The sequence below is a fragment of the Centruroides sculpturatus genome, unplaced genomic scaffold, assembly GCF_000671375.1.
Source record: "Centruroides sculpturatus isolate CEXI.00-Female unplaced genomic scaffold, Cexi_2.0 scaffold1142, whole genome shotgun sequence".
Taxonomy (NCBI): Eukaryota; Metazoa; Arthropoda; class Arachnida; order Scorpiones; family Buthidae; genus Centruroides; species Centruroides sculpturatus.
The window spans coordinates 159972-177156 of NW_019385483.1; the positions used below are offsets into that span (position 1 = coordinate 159972).

The 17185-nt window shown below is 31.5% G+C and overlaps 1 protein-coding gene and 1 long non-coding RNA gene across 3 annotated transcripts in view; one reads left to right on the plus strand and one right to left on the minus strand.

Annotated features, from left to right (window-relative positions):
• The window catches only part of LOC111639397 (alpha-tocopherol transfer protein-like), a 247341-nt gene that overhangs the window by 127175 nt on the left and 102981 nt on the right, over positions 1–17185 (minus strand). The window lies entirely within an intron of this gene.
• LOC111639404 lies at positions 10172–14222 on the plus strand. Its single transcript, XR_002759059.1, has 3 exons — positions 10172–10284; positions 12141–12244; positions 13984–14222. It is a non-coding gene; the product is annotated as an uncharacterized LOC111639404 (long non-coding RNA).

The window sequence follows — 17185 nt, forward strand, 5'->3', positions numbered from 1 at the left end:
CAGTCAAAAAATGACTCTCTAATATTTTTTTACATTTTTGTACTTGAACACCTTGAAACGACGAGAAATTCAAAAAAATTCTGGGTAATCTCTATTTTTGAGTGTTAGTATGTGTGTGAAGGGGGGACACGAATTCGTTTACCCTGTTTGATGTCTAATAACTCCTATGCTTTTTGTCGAACGATTTTTATATTTTCCGGGGAGGTTTGACTATTAAGAGGATTGATGTTATTAAATTTTGGTGGTTAAAGATCGAGGGGTCAAAAGATAAATAAGGTCGGCAATTTTTATTTTAGAATAGTGAAATTATCGGCATCGCTTCTAAAACTACGATTATATTTTTAATTTTTTCACATTGTTTTTTTTTTTCTAATTGTGTCAAATACTGCTGGGTTAAAAATGTGTTTTATTTTCACTGATGTTTCGTGCATTCATAACAAGAGAGAGTATTGAAAATTTTTCAAATCGATTAATATTATGAAATAACGCGTGTCACGTATTTGTCGAAAGTAATCAATTGTTAGAATGCATTGTTGGATGTTTCCATTGTTGGCGCCGTTTCGTTGGAGGCAAAAAAACAAGTAATCTTACGCTTTCTTTTTCGATTTATCGGAAAAATTTTGATTATAAGTAAACTTTGGCAATTAAGTAAATTATGATTTTTGATTTATAAGAAACAAAGATGGAATAACTGACGATAGAGTGTTTAATTATAACGTCTTTAAAGCTTTTGATTTCCACCCCCTACGAGTAAAGACTCGTAGGGGGTGGAAGGCAACTTCTCCCCTTTTTATAATCTTGCATAGGTCCATAAGTGAAAAGACAGAGGGAAGTTGAAGAATGGCTTGCCTTCTTCTGATTTTTGGCTAATCATATCGAGTTAACGAGTGACTATTTTGGATTTTTTAATTTTTATTTTGAATTTATTTTGTGAATAGTTCGTATCGAATAAAATTGTATTGGCAATATTCGCGTGTTTGTTTTTTTATGGATACTTACTGACTTTCATTGTTACTAGTTGTTTGAGTATTGCATCCAACTAGTTAAATATTAAGAAGTAATTATAAATGTGCTTTGAAGCGTGAGATACGACGAATGAAACTCCAAAAGTGATGTTTGTCACGTGTGGAGTTGCATTTTTTCCACTGGTAAATTCTGGTTTGCGCAAACGAAGAGTTGTGTATTTCCATTTTATTTATTTATTTGTTATTATCATTATTATTATTTAAATACGGTATAGGAAGGGATGAAAACAAGGCAATACACGTAGAAATAATAAAAGTAACGAGCAATTATTTATTGTGACATTATCACAATGCCGGACTGCAATTTTTAGTCATATTTTCAATAATTTTTGAATTTAAAATATAGCCTATGCTCTCCAACTCAAATTACTAGTGGCTTGTTCCTGTATATCACACCTTTCCTTTAACAATAGAGTTGTATCGGTCATTTATCTATCACCTTTCGGGAGAAAACATTTAGATTAAAATAACATGACTTACGATTTGCATTAGAAAGTTTCTGTATCGTTTACCAGGCCTCCTGTTTCTACAGTTTTTATTTATTGTGTCGAGTATAACCTATCTATCTCAGTTCTCGAGAATAAGGAAGAAAAGACAGACAGACAGACAGTGAGAATTTATATGTCTACATTTTTTAGTTTTCAGGCTGTAGAAAAAAGTATGGCAATCCGGCAACAACTGAACCCCAGATATTCACACTTTTAGGTTTTGAAACGTCTAGAAATACAAAAAAGTCTGGGGTTTTAATGGATATAGGAATGTTAGTGTGTTACAAACTACATAATAGAGATATTCAGCTTTATAATGTAAAAGCTTAATACTTTCCTTGCTTTTTATTAAAAATTTCAAAAATTATGCATTTAGTTTGTAAATTTGGAGATTCATTTATAATTTTTTTTTTTAAATAACACTCATCTCTACATTCAAAAGTAAGCTTTCTGCCATTTTATAATATTTAATAATAGAAAACATTTGAAGAAATTCTCACAACAGATGACACAAGAGACAATATTGAGTTGCTAGGAAAGTCAAGCAAAACGTTTCTAATTATTATTCTTTAGTATACAACTTAACTCTACATGTTATAGACGAATAGGAAGGGAAAATTCGGTTGGAAATTATATTATATATATATATATATATAAAATAAAATCAATTTATAAAACACTTAAATTCCACTCTTTTTCAATTAATTTTATATGTCACAATAATTTAATTTATAAAAATTATATAAATTAGTTTAAAGAGACACAAAAAAAGTATAATTTCTTATACCAGTCGACCCCCCTATAACACTGTTGATAATTCCGTTTTATATGAACTCCATGTTGTACGAGTCACTTAGATTTTACAAATACGTGTGCCGGGTTGTGAAAGGCTCATGTATTTGTAAAATCTAAGTGACTGGTACAACATGGAATTCATATAAAACGGAATAATCAACAGTGTTATAGGGAGGTCGACTTGTACTTTTTTTGTGTCTGGTTGTCTGTCCAGATAAAGTAACTCAATTTTTACCAACTTCTCAATTTCCGATGTAATTGAAACTTTGCGTACGTATTTATTCCTTATGATAATACATTTTTTTAGAGTTTGCAAAAAAGTTTAGCAAATAGCAAAAATTAGAGAAAAAATAAAATCTGTAAATGAAATCTGATATTAGATGGCGCTACGTGTCGTTATGCTCACATTTAGCTTTATTGTTTGGATAAAATGGTATAACTCATTTTTTATCTATCAACTTTCGATTTAACAATTTTGTAGATTAAAACATTCCAAGAAATTCAAAGATTATTCCTATAATTTATGCTTTTTCACAGATCTCAGTTACAAAACAAAGTTAAACAATGGAGTTTACCTTTGTTCTCAAACTCTTTTATTTAAAACATATTTAAAAATGCCTTTGGGTGGCTACAAACAGACTTTTCTTGTTCCCTATTCAAATCCTTATATAAATAACAGTAATAGGTTGTTATTGTTATTTGTAAAACATACTTTGCCCATCACAAAGTTACAGCCCATCAATAACGTTTTTTTTTCACTCAACGTGATGCTGCGATAGTGATTTAGTTAATTTTTGTATCGTAAATTTGTCCGATTTTTTTAATTTAAATTTTAATCGAGTTAACATTAATTAAAATGTAGGACAACCGTGTCGAGAATAATGGTGATCCTGGATAAAATGGTACCGGAAAGTAAATAAACATTGCTACTCTATTAATCACTTACCTTGGATGTGTAGGGGGAAAATAACGATGAGGACTGGACTGGATAGTTACTTTCGTCTCTGTTCTCTGTTTTTCTCCTATATTTTGTGAATTTCTGTTGATAATCGAAGATTTCCCACTTTTAAAGGCTAGAATTACTGCTATTTTGAATATAATTGGTTTAAAGGTCTTCGGAAATAATCGAACACAATAATACGATAGCGTTATCTTTATCTTTCTCCTCATAAGAAAACAATATAATTATGATTACGTGACATTTATTAGGGATGAATGTATCTGTAAACGTGTGTTATTTGTAATTAAACAAATATTATCCTCAACTGTATTACCTAACATTTAAAACTAAAATTGTATGACCTTTGAACATAAGTAATCAACAGTTTCTGTCATATTAGAGCGTAACTTTTGCTAGTTTCGCTTGAAAATACAATAAGACTATTAAGACAAACAGTTTATGAACGTAATGTCGTAGGGTATTATATCTACATACGAATAAATATAAAGTGAAATAACATATTTTATAATAATATAATGTTGCTTAAATTTAGTAATCGACAAGAGATGGCACGACAGGTAAATTGTTGTCAATCTGAATTTACTTTTATCATTGTTTGACCGACATGTAGCCCAACACACAAATAATTACGTTAATAATAAGTATATATTTAGTTCAGGTGTACACAGTAATAACATTATTTCGTTAGTACGGCTGCGGTTTACATGAGACGGAGATTCATTTGTAGAGTATTGTACATGACAACTGCTGATGATGTGTGAGACAAGGAAAGTCTTTGATGACTTAAGACTGTGTCATGATTGTTTTTCTTTGCAGTCATCACAAAATCATCGAAGATTATTCCTGTATATTTGTAAATACTTTCAACTTCTGGCTTGAAGACATAATTTAAAGGACAGTACCTTCATTACTGATGATTAATGATACAGAGGCTGGAAAATTATAAAAGTGCAATTGTTTGTTTCTATACTGAAACTTCATCAATAATAAATATGAATACACCTGCCTGAACTGAAAATAAATCGGCAAATTACAACACACAAATGCTTTTAAAATCGCTCCTGGGACGAAGTGGAATACGTCTCAGGAACGATTTTCTCAGAGATTTTCCTAAAGAGAGAATCCACATGTTATTTTAAGGTTGGGATTTACCGTTTTAAGACTTCAGCTAGAGCTTGTTTACTTATTTTACCTCAGACTGAAAGCATCTGGCAACTACTAACATTTTAAAATCGAATATCCTTGTTTGTTTACAAATGTTAAACAGAATTTACACGCTGAAATTCTGCTGAGGTGTGTGTGTGTGTGCACATCTCGTTAGCACAGACAACCTGCATAAAGTGTTTCTGAAAATTGTGTTAATTAAGATATTAGGCAAATTTACTTACAAGACAATTCTTCTATTTAGCTCTGTTATTACAAATCTAAGCCAGAGAAAAAAAAATATAAAATTCTTTCCACTTGACCTTTCAAGGTAGTACTGTAGGGTTGTATAAATACTCCCATGAACATAAAACCGGTTATGATTAATTCAATTCGTATTATCTGAGTTAGATATTTACTTTCAAATACTGTATAATGTATGCTTTAAATTTGAAAAGAATTAGATCAATAGAATTACGCAATGAAACACTAGAGTGATCTTCCCAGAGGGAAGCTCACTAGCAAGACTTTCGATGGTAAACAGGTGTGTGAACAGGTGAAGTAAACATATAAACAGCTTGCCATGTAATTAGCTGGCTGGTGAGGTGTGATTCAAGATTAAAATCTAACGGTTGCAATATATCAATATCATTAATATTTTGCAGCATTAATTCTAAATATATTATTAATTAAATTTAAAAAATTAAGTCTCATAAAATAATAATCATAATATATATACAGTGTTTTCAATTTGTTTGTTTCTTCACTACTAGGTGCATAAATAGGCACAATGCATTTTACATCATCTTTATTGATCTTCTGTTTGCCGATACGCGTTTCGGGCAAGGCCCCTCATCCGTCGGCATTTTCTTTAAATTTCTTTGTTACATATAGAGGAGAGAAGGGTATTATGGAATAGTCGAGTAATATGGAATACTGAGGTTTCGGCTCTGTTTGTTGCTGCTATTACGTGGGAATACCACGAACTAATCAAGAAAGACTCCCATGATGCAGTGCAGTGAGAGTTGACCGCTTGTTGTTGTCGTACCACTCGCTACAGAACAAAGTGTGTTTTGTGATTTTCAAGAGTTTTTGCAGGCAAGTTTTCAAACATTTTAACCTACTAGTAGGCCTACACATGTGACTTGAACATTGATGTTAAGTATACTGTACACTAAAATAATTGTAGTTTCTTATACTGTAGTCGATTTTTAGCTGACAATGTTTTGTCCATCAGTTTAAAGGTTCCTTTTCCAAGATGGCGTGTCGGTTATTATGAAATAGCAGAATAAATGGATAAACTGAAAGAAAAGGACAAAAAGAAGGAACCAGAAGCTTCAAAACAACAAAATAAACTGTACATTCAAAGACCACCTGTTAAGAAATTAAACTTAGACCGACCTTCTAGACCTAAACCTACTAGAGATTGCTCCAGTGTTAACAGCGATGAATCGTTCCATTCTGACGTATCATCTGTAATAAACTTCATGCCATCAACTAAAGAACCAGAAAACGAAGATGCTGAATGTATCTTCTGTAACGGAAAATTCTCTGAAGATGAACGAGGGAAAATTTGGCTTCAGCTGTTCTCTGTACCGGAGCAGAGAAAGAAAATTACATCTGTGACTTCTATAAATAGACTCGAAGCAGGAACGACACGCACATAACTATAAAAACCATATCTTTTAGATTAAGAATAACTATGTTTTATGAAGTCTAATTAGTTTTTCAATGGTTTAAACCACCTATTCCATATTACCCTCCATTTGTGAGTTTTTTTAAATACATTTTTTATAACAACAAAATAAATAGTATTTTTTTACAAGTGACAATTCATTACAATTAGTTACAGTATGTACTCGTGATGATTTTGGGATTTTTATTCAAAAACCAGTAAAGTTATTTTTAGAAATTTAAATGGTATTCCATAATACCCTCCTCTCCTCTATATTTTTTGTTTTCGTTTAAAATATGTGTTTACATAAATAGAATATCAATAAAGATGATGTAAAATGCCTTGTGTCTATTTATGCATCTAGTAGTGAAGAAACAAACAAACAAATAAAAGAAGACATAATAATACATAAGTATATTTTTTAATTTAAAAATAATTAAAATTTCAGTATAAGTTTTTATTTAAAAATTTAATCGACGTTGCAATTTAAATTCAATCCGATGAACGTTGCTTTAAATCCGTTCACGTCATAATCTATTGTCATAAAAGATTTACTGGATAATCAATTTTAGTAATAATATATTAAAATAATTAATGGCAATTAGTTTGTTTTTTCTCGTGTTTATATCCTGTAAAACAAATTTAAAAAATTGAATCTCCTTGCATAATGTGCGATGTCCTTTCTTATAGCTACTGTTACAAACAAATCCGTTTAATAACTCTAAATCTTACATTTTATAGAACGTATCGTCGACTGTTGGAGCTGGTCGGTAGAAAAATCGATGGGCCTGGGACGTTGGGTGAGACGTTTCTAAATGTATCGGAAAGTCCGGCGACGAACTGTAGAAAAAAACAACAGTTTAAAGAGGAATAGCGGTGTTAGGGATGAAGAATTCATGTGTAGAACACTGATGACTAATTGGATAACTCACAACGTGAGACAGGAAAGTTCGAGTTTGTTCTTGAGATCAGCAGTTTTAAAGAATTCTTTCCAGGATCTCTCGATTTTCGCTTGTATCCAGGTAGATAACAGATCATTTCGGCCACGATGGGTCAAATTCGACACCTCTTCTTTGTTCGGTTAATGGAACTTTGAAACTTCCGCTCGTTTTTAATAATTCTTTATGATCGAATTCTTGAAAGTCTGAAACGTAATCTCTGCGCTAGATCGCCTTTATAAGATTTATTTTCTTCTTTCTCTCTACTAAAAAGCACGAGATTGGATTCGCGTTACCTTGTGACAAGCATAATCATTAGATGTTCGCAGTCGTAATTACAATAACGGTCTACAGTACTTGGAATATAAGTTACATAATGTGTATTACACCAATCTGTTTTCAACGTATTTCAGCACGGATAACAAAATTGGGAAGATACAATATTTGATATACTATATGATAATTTAATGTCATACTTTTGTGACTTAAATAAAATAATAACACTATACTATGTAAACCTCTGTTTTAAGAATATACCTTCACATAACAAAATCATATACGTCAGATTATCATACATGTTCTTTTTATGTAGCCTATATACAAGGTGTAAACAATAAGAAGCTTCCTTTTTTTTATTAGGAGTCTAGAGTGGATCGTCATGACTTCTTCCCCTGCTTCTCAAACTGAGTGTATTTGAAGCAGACAATCCTCTTTCTGTCATTCCTTTTTGTATATTAGTGGTATCTGGGTTCGACTATTCAAGTGCTCTCCCTCCTTTTCCTATGTAAGTGGTCCTTCTTGGATCCGCTCGCTCTAGGCAAGTCCGGTAAAATGCTATTCGCCGATATTGCCTTTGGAGCTCTGGTGGTTGAGATTCCTGTGTAGTTTCTTTCGTTAGGACCGCGGAAGTTTCTCTTTCTTCCGTTTCTTCCTTCAGCTGTACTTTAGCAATCCTCTCGGACGTTTTAGCTACGACTAGAGCGTTAAATATTATTTCTATTTCTATTATACGACTATTATTTCGACTCCTTCTGACAAGAGAAAAAATTTCCTTTGGAGAATCTAATATTTTACGGGTTCCACAGAGACGTTCGCCTTTTACCCTTACCTGACGTCACTCCCTAACCTACTAAAAATTTAATGCATGGGGGAAACTATTGGACGAATGTATTATGACGTTTAAATTAAAATATGACTTTTGTCCATTAAATTTTATGTATAATTTGGTAAGATAGTTGGTTCAATCTTCATTTTAAAACAATTTGACGTGTTAAATAAAATTTGAACTCCAAAACTTTACGACGCTAGAATTAAACATTCTATCGTCAGTTATTTCATCTTTATCTATATATATAATCGAGAAGAGTTGATAATAATAATAATAATAAGCGCAGAGCCCAAACGGTTAGGAGTTGGAAGCTGAAATTTGGTACACAGATAGGGTACGTCACGAAAACGCGCACTAAGAAGGGATTTTTCGAAATTCCCCCCGGGGGGAGAAAGACAGGATTAAGTCTTAACACTTCCATCAACAATGGAAGTGTTAAGTAACAATGGCGGTGTTAGATAACAATGGAAGTCCTAAGTAACAATGGAAGTGCTAAGTAACAATGGAAATGTTAAGTAACAATGGAAGTGTCAACAATGGAAGTGTTACGTAACAATGAAATTATTAAGAGAAAGCGACGTGCAATACGCAGATGCAGTTTTTTTCGCTTTTGCGGGAAATCGAACATATTTTTAGATCCATCTAAAAGTTCTCTAATTAGTCTGGAAACAATGGGACCCAATTCTCGCATTCTGTGAAAACGGGTAAGGTTGACTGTAACGTAATAATCTTTATCTTAGTTTTCGTTACTTTTGCTCGAGCAATGCCGGGCCCACCTGCTAGTTTCTTATAAATCGAAAATTATAATTTACTTACTTTAAGCAAAATAAAGCGAATGTTTACTTGTTATTTTACTCCAACAAAACGGCGCCAACAATAAAAATATACAACAATGCATTCCAAACAATAACCTAAACTCGTATGTCTTTTAGACTCCCTGTGTAATGTTAACATAGTCATTGGCGCATCAAGTCTAGTTTGTCTGCTGAAATTTTATATTTTTCTTACATTTCTCTGTTAATTTCTCCATTGATTGTATAATTAAATCATATAATATTATACTGCACGTGTAGGCATTTTATGCATGAAATATAGCTAAAAAAATGTAAGTTATACTTTTTAAGACTTCGTTTGGGACCGAGAATCTATACTTAATTCTCATAACTTTAATTTATTTTATTCGGCTGCAATTTAAAACAAACCAGGAACCAGTTGCTCAAGTTTCCCAGCAACATTTAGAATTTTTATTAACATCATCTGTCTTCATATTTTATTAAAATAACTTTTCTATATTTATAACCATTTTAAAACGACAGAAAGCTTCATTTTGAGGGTAAGGTTAGGATTTATATAAACATTGTAAATGTTTATAGCGAGTAAAATTGTCATAAAATCCGACTCCACTAACGATACCTCATTTATCTTTTTATCCCCTCGACCTTTAATCACCAAAATTTAATAACATCAATCCTCTTAACAATCAAACTTCCCTGAAAAATTTCGTGATATCCGGCTCTCACACAGTATAATTTATTTATTACCAGTATACTATTATTTTTATTTGTAATAGGAATTTATTATTTATACCACGGAATGACATTGCTGCTGCTAGTACGCCCACTAAGGGGCGTCGCTGGCTATCTCTTAAGACAGAGACTGTTGATTAATTCGTTTCAAAGGTGATACAATTTTATTTCTAAATGATAGATAATACAGTTGACAATAATATTTGTTTAATTACCAATATCAAAAGTTTACAGATACTTTCATTGTTGACAAATGTCACGTAAGCATTGTTTCTTGTTATAATTTTAAGAGGAGAAAGATGAAAATAATGTCCAAATACCTTTCTCGGCAACGATAAAAGTGTTTGATTATTGTTTAATATTTTGCTTAGCACATTCTATTTAACGCTATTTGATGAAGATATCTCTGTCATATGATTGCGTTTGAGTATTTCCGAAAATCTATAAACCGTCCAAATTTCAAATAGAAGTCCAATAGCAGTAATTCTGGCCTTTAAAAAGGTGCAATCTTCGATCTATTACTGTTATTTACATAAGGATTTGAATAGGGAACAAGATAAGACTGTTTGTATCCACCCAAAGGCGCCATTAAATATGTTTTAAATAGAAGAGTCTGAGAACAAAGGTAAACTCCATTGTGTAACTGTGTTTTGTACCTGAGATCTGTGAAAAGGCAGAAGTTATAGGAATAATCTTTTAATTTTTTGAAATGTTTTACTCTACAAAATTGTTAATTCGAAATTTGGTGGAAATTGAATTAATTTACTGCACAGACAACCAGATGCCAAAAAGCATAATAGAAAATTACTTACTTTATATAATTTTATAAATTAAATTATTATAACGTATAAAATTAGTTCAAAAAAGAGAGGAATTTAGGAGTGTTTTATAAATTGCCTTTATAATATAAATATTGTAAATTCCGATAAAAATTTTTCTTCCTGTTCTTCAGAGATAAGTTGGATACTAAACGAAAATAATTAGCAACCAGTTGCTTACCTTTCTCAACAACTTAAAATTATCTGTTGTGTCATTTGTTAAGAGAATTTGTTCGAATTTTTTTTTCTATTAGTAATTAATATAAAATGGCAGAAACTTAATTTTGAAACTAGAGATGGACTTTGTTTAAAAAATTTGTAAATGAATTCCCAAACACTCAAACCTGGCTGAAATTAGAATACAGAATGCGAAAGCTTACTATCCTTTTTGTGTAGTGTGCTACACACTAATATCATATACCAATTAATATTCTCGACTTTTTTTTGCATTTGTAGACGTTTTAAACCGTTTTTAACCGAAAAGTGTGAAAATCTGTAGGTAAGCTCTTTGAAAGATATTCCTTCTGTTTTAACAGCTGTAAAACTAAAAATTGTAGACCTGTAAATTATTATTGTCCTTCGTCTGTTGTCCTTTCTTAATCTCGAAAACGGAGATAGATTAAACTCGAAAAAACTATATAAGATTATTAGATTATAGCCGATTTTACCCGTTTTCACTGGTAAAAGAAATTATTTCCCCTCTCTTACGGGACTAATTAGGGAATTTTTAGATGGGTCTAAATGTATGTTCGATTTTTCGCAGAAACGCAAATAATAACATCTAAAACATACAGTAGAAACTGAGTTCATCAGGGTAATTCTTAAATCTCTCTCTCTCTCTCTCTCTCTTTCTCACGAAATGAGAGGAATGTCGAAAAATCCCTTGTCAGTGAACATTCAACTCCTAACCGTTTGAACTCTGAGCTTATTATTAACCCATCTCGATAATAAAATAAATATTCATTAAGTCAGACTACAATGGAGATATGTCACACGACCCCTTCTATGTCCTCTTCCCTGTTAACTTTTAATCGGTTGGGGAGTCGATGAGGATATTTGTACTGTACACCTCGACTCCGACTCCCCAGCCCTGGTTGAAACTGAATTAAAAAATATTTCTTCTATTATCAAGGTGTGTTTCCTATCTAGAATTATTTTAACCGGGTTTATTAATTCATGCTAATGCTGTTTAAAATAATTACTCTATTATATAAAAGGTTATCAGGATTTTCTTTATTGAAATAAATTCAGAATGCCAGTTTATATACTATTCTGCATTTTATAAATAATCTGTTGTATAAATGCGAATAAATTTGTTTTACATAACGCAAAGCGTATATAAAAATAACCGGTTAACACGTAACTATGACCTTAAAAAGATATAAGATATAACGTCCAAAAAAATAAATATCTCGATATAACTAGATATTCTAGTTAATAATTCTACTTAAAAGTTGCTTTTGTAAAGGAAAACGTAAGTAGAAGTGTTTCACTTGTGTTAATATTAATTATTTATTACAATTATATGTAGGAATATTTGGCATGTATTATTTAATATTTCACAAAGAGTATTGAACAGAATGCAGGTGTAGTTTTCGTCGAAATATGTTGTTTACGACTGAAAGAAAAATAATACGATCATGAAGTATTTTTAAATTGATAGCCCAAAATGAGTGGAATGAAGATAAAGGATTCGATATTTGAGGAAGAAAAAGAAGAGTTTCCTTGAGACGAAAAAATCCTTGAAATCTTTCAAAAATCTTATCAGTAAGTTGATATCGTTTTAATTGTTAAAACATAACAAATAAAATCGATCTCGTAGTTGAAGTTTTCCAAAAGCTGCCTTAGGTCATAAGTTTATATCTAAACTATTCTATCTTTAACGGAAGAACGATCACGTTACTTCGAATTTCCAATTGTTATTTATGTTTTTACACTTTGTTAGAAAAACGAAAGTACTTTATACGCTCCGTTATTTCACTCCAATCTCTTATTCACTGATTTAACCACAAGTTTTCAAACTGAACATAAGATATGACATCCTTGTTGATTGTGTGAGTCCATGCTGAAGAAATAGGCATATGTATTCAATTTAATCCTACCTAAAAAGAATTAATGATGTAAATCATTTATACCTCTCTATGTTCTCTTAGAAATTAATGTTAGTATGCTTGACTACTTATACCTTGTATTTTAATAAACTTTATTAAATTGGTATAGTTTCCGATTAGTAAACAGTGGAGATCTTAGTCAAAAGTCAAAACAAAATATCTTGTATTTTGCCCGTACACTCTGTGTTTCGGACGTGAACACCCTTTCTCAGCAGGTTTGAATTATTCTATAAAAATTCATAAAAGTTTGTTTTTAAAACAACAACAGAATTGTATCCGACAATAATATTTAACATAAAATTACTTACTGAACCTTATTGTGTACAATTAATACAACACTAATACAGACGTAAAGTATCTGTAAAAAAAGTCGTAACATAAGGTTTTCGAAATATTCCTGTATAAAAAGATAAAATCTATTAAATAATAGCCAATCTTTGTAAAACCTTCTATGTTTTCTAGCATATTCTTACATATTTTCCACTGTTACTACTACTTAATATACTTTTCTACACGTTACCCTCTCTATAAATGATACTATTGTATGATTGCAACTATAAAAAGAAAAATTCACCAATGTACAGTACAAATTAATGTTACTTAATTATTATTGCCTTACTGTCCTTCAGTTTCTAAATATATATTTTGTGAACTTGGACATTATTTATTAATAAGACAATTATACTGGTTTTCGCTCAAGAATTGAAGGTAAAAGTTCTTACAGAAAACAGACTTTTTTTTTTATTGAACTACCTGTCAACATCTACATCTGTACTACATCTGTTCACATCTATGTTTCGGGCTATTACACATTTCATGTCTTTATTAAAGTTACTATTTCTATTAGCTTGATTATTGATCTAATCCTTCAATTTTTCTAATATTTTCTTGGGATAATCGTTTAGTAAAGACATTTTGTTTATTTGTTCTATTTCTAGTTGTTTGTCTTGTAAATTAGTTGTTATATTTTTAATTTTTTTTTCTATGTACATTTTAAATATATTAAATTTCATTGTTTGAGAAACATTAGAATTATTATTTAATACTTTCGGTATCTGTAGATGTTTTATGAATATTTTTATATTTTAAATTATTATTATATTTTAATTATTGTTATATCTAAAGAATTTAACCTATTATTCTCTTCTATTTCAGCTTCAAATTTTATGTTTTCTTCTATAGTATTGAACTGTTCTAGGATTAATTCATGGCTAGCTTTCTTATTATTAAAAAAAAAAAAAAAATTAATGTTACGTGTTCACATAATTTTGTTTTTCAAAAATATGTAAATACGTAACATTAATTTAAGGAATATTTTTAAAATGATTCGATCTGTATCACAACCTAATTATGAAAACATAATAAACTAATATCTATGTTCTTCACTTCTATTAGGAGACCAACGCATTACATGTCTCATGGATGACATTTTCCTTCTCGGATTTCTACGTGCTACAGAATATGATTTGCCAAGTTCTCTTCAGTTGCTTAAGAATTATTATAACACACGAGTAAATTATCCGCAATACATTAAAAATCTTCTTCTTTCGAAAATGGAGGATGTTGTGAACATGAATATTTTCCAATTTTTGCCAAAAACCCGATCAGAACGGAAGCTATATTTGCTTTTTCCGATATGGTAAGTAAGGATTTTACTTTCTTTTATTTTTTTTAGAATTAAAACAGAAAAAATTAACATTTTAATTATCAGTAACCATTCAGTTAAACCGTGTTTGGCTTAGGGAAACGGCGCCAAAACTTTTCGATTGGAGGGCGATATATTAGAATATATTCGAAATAAGTTGATAATAATAATAATAATAATAATAAGCGCAGAGCTCAAACAGTTAGGAGTTGAAAGTTGAAATTTGGTATACAGTTAGGGTACTGTACGTCACGAGAATAGGCCTGTACACTAAGGAGGAATTTTTCGAAATACGTCTCCGCGGAGAAGAAGGAGAGGATTACCCTAAAGAACACGGCTTCTATTGTACTATTTTACATGCGATTTTTCGCGAGAAATCGAACATAATTTTAGACACATCTAAAAATTCTCTAATTTGTCTCGTAAGATGGTGAATAAAATTCTTGCATCCGTTGAAAACGAGTAAGTTCGGCTATAATCTAATAATGTTAATCGTCGGTTCGTTACTTTTTGCCCGAGCAACGCTGGGCTTATCTTATACAGTAGAGCATGTATTATCCGACCCCCGATTAATCGTCACATCGGTTAACCGACCGTTCTTGTCCGCAAATTTCAAATGTCTGCTAGTGATGTGGCGCTACAATGTTTGGCTATGTCTTGGCTACTTTAATATAATTTGTTAAATTTTTGCGTGTTTTACCTGGCAACACTGCATCAACCATGAAAGGGAGCCAATATTTAAACGAGATTTAATTTTCTAATTATGAGTGGTTGGTTGTTTTGTGAGCAATAAAATAATTTAAAAATAATTTTTAAAGATACAATAGCGATGATTATTATTTTAAAAAAAGTTTGTTAGGCTTAATATCGATGAAAATTCAACGCGAAATAGGTTAACGATATACTAATATACTATAGTAATAATGTATTTTTTTCATTATTTTCGGTTATCCGATTTTTTCAGTTATCCGACCAACCCGAGTCCCCAATTGAGTCGGATAATCGATGCTCTACTGTAGTTCCTTATAAGTAGTAGGCAAGCAGAATGCAATTATTTTGTACATTGCATATATGCCTTTTTCTATCGTTATTGAAAACAGGATTGCTTCAGAGATAATTAGACACATTTGACGACCGGATGGCCGAGCGGTCAAGGTGGCAGCCTACCGCTCTGGGGATCCGGGAACGAATCTGGTCGGTTTAAGGAAATCCCAGGAATTTTTCGAAGGATGGTTCGTTCGGATATGTCGAACTCCGTCCCTCATCAACCGGTCACACCATTGTGGGCCTAGCCAAAACCATAATGTGCCTGCTATAAGAGGCCCTCTTAGTGTTTACAGGGCGGAAAAATTATAAAATAATAATGATAATAATAATAATTGGGCACGAATGGCTGAAGCGGTTAATGCACAAGTCAATTAATCTGAAATTTCCGGATTGGATTTCAAGCAAATCAAAGACTTCTCAAGTTAACATTTTCTATTTCTTACTACTTTTCGACATACGAGAAATGCCCTGTTTGTAGTCAAACCCTGAAATGAATTTTAAAAAATCCAGTAACGAGTGGCTTAACTTTCCCGAAAAAATAAAAATTTTGATGGCGTCATCTTTTATGATATTATATTTTTAAAAATTTTAAAATATTTTATTTTTATAAAATGTCAAAGAGCTTAGTTTTGAGGTCAGGGAAGCGCCTTTATAAAAAATTGTAGATGTTAATAACCTATAAAGTCGTCATTTAAAAGTATAACCCTACCCAAGATAAGACATACTAACCCCGTTTATCACCCTACCCTATCGAGCTTTAACCACCAAAATTTAATAGTATGAAAACACACACATTTCTGCAAACTTTCAGAAATTTTTGACACAAAGAACAAGAGTTATTAATATTCAAACAAAATAAACAAAATATGACCCCACTATCCATACTAATATCCATACAAACAGAAAAAAATCCCTTCGCAATTTTCTTAGTTTTTCGACGATTCAAGATCCCGAGTCGAAAAATGTAAAAATGTTAGGGGTGATTCATTTTATGACTAATCGCCGTATTTTTCCTCTGTTATATTTAAAAGAACCAGAAAGTAAGGTTTTCTACAAAAGTATAGAACCGCTCAAAATATTGGTCTTTTAAGGTCAGAACATGGGTTAATAGATACAAATAGAAATGTAATTCAGCACCTAACTTATTAAAACATAATTTTAGGAAACTAATTTATTGCTGACTGCGAAATCGCGAGGATATCAATTTGCATACTACCACATAAGAATAGAAACTCCATCTTACTCGCAAGTTGAAGAGTGAAAGAATTTTTTTTTTTTCATCATGCCTGATGGTACCCATTTAACGGACTTTAAGAAAGGACAAATTGTAACTTTGCGAAGCACTGGTTTAAGTTACAGGGAGTAGCAAACAGCATTAAGTGTTCTAAAAACTTCGTTCAGCATCATTTGTCAAATCCTGAAAATTATGGACAAAAGCGTAGAAGTGGATGTCTTTCAATGCTTACCCTGCAAGACCGCAGATGCAATTTCTAATTCAACAGTGTCTACGCTTAACATTTGGGACGATTTGGGTATTCGAGTAAATCATGAACCGTTAAAAGGGTTTTCACAGCAACAAGAACACTATTCGGTCTGGAATGACAAGTGCCCTTGCTCTTACGCCTGAGCACAAAGCAACCTGCTCAATTTTGTTGGGAAAAACATGTCCACTCAATGAAATAAGGTAATTTTTTTCTTTCGTTTAGATCAGTGTTTCTCAACCTCTAACGAATCGTCGTCCCCTTCAACGTAGTATCGCCCCCTTCACTTCAAAATTGTGATGCCCAGGATCAAGACTAACGCCAAATTCGTACTGCATTGAATAGACTAGTGACTAGTCTAATGTTATTTGTTTAATTATTGTACGATATAACGGATAAAATGTCTAATTATTCTTAATATAAT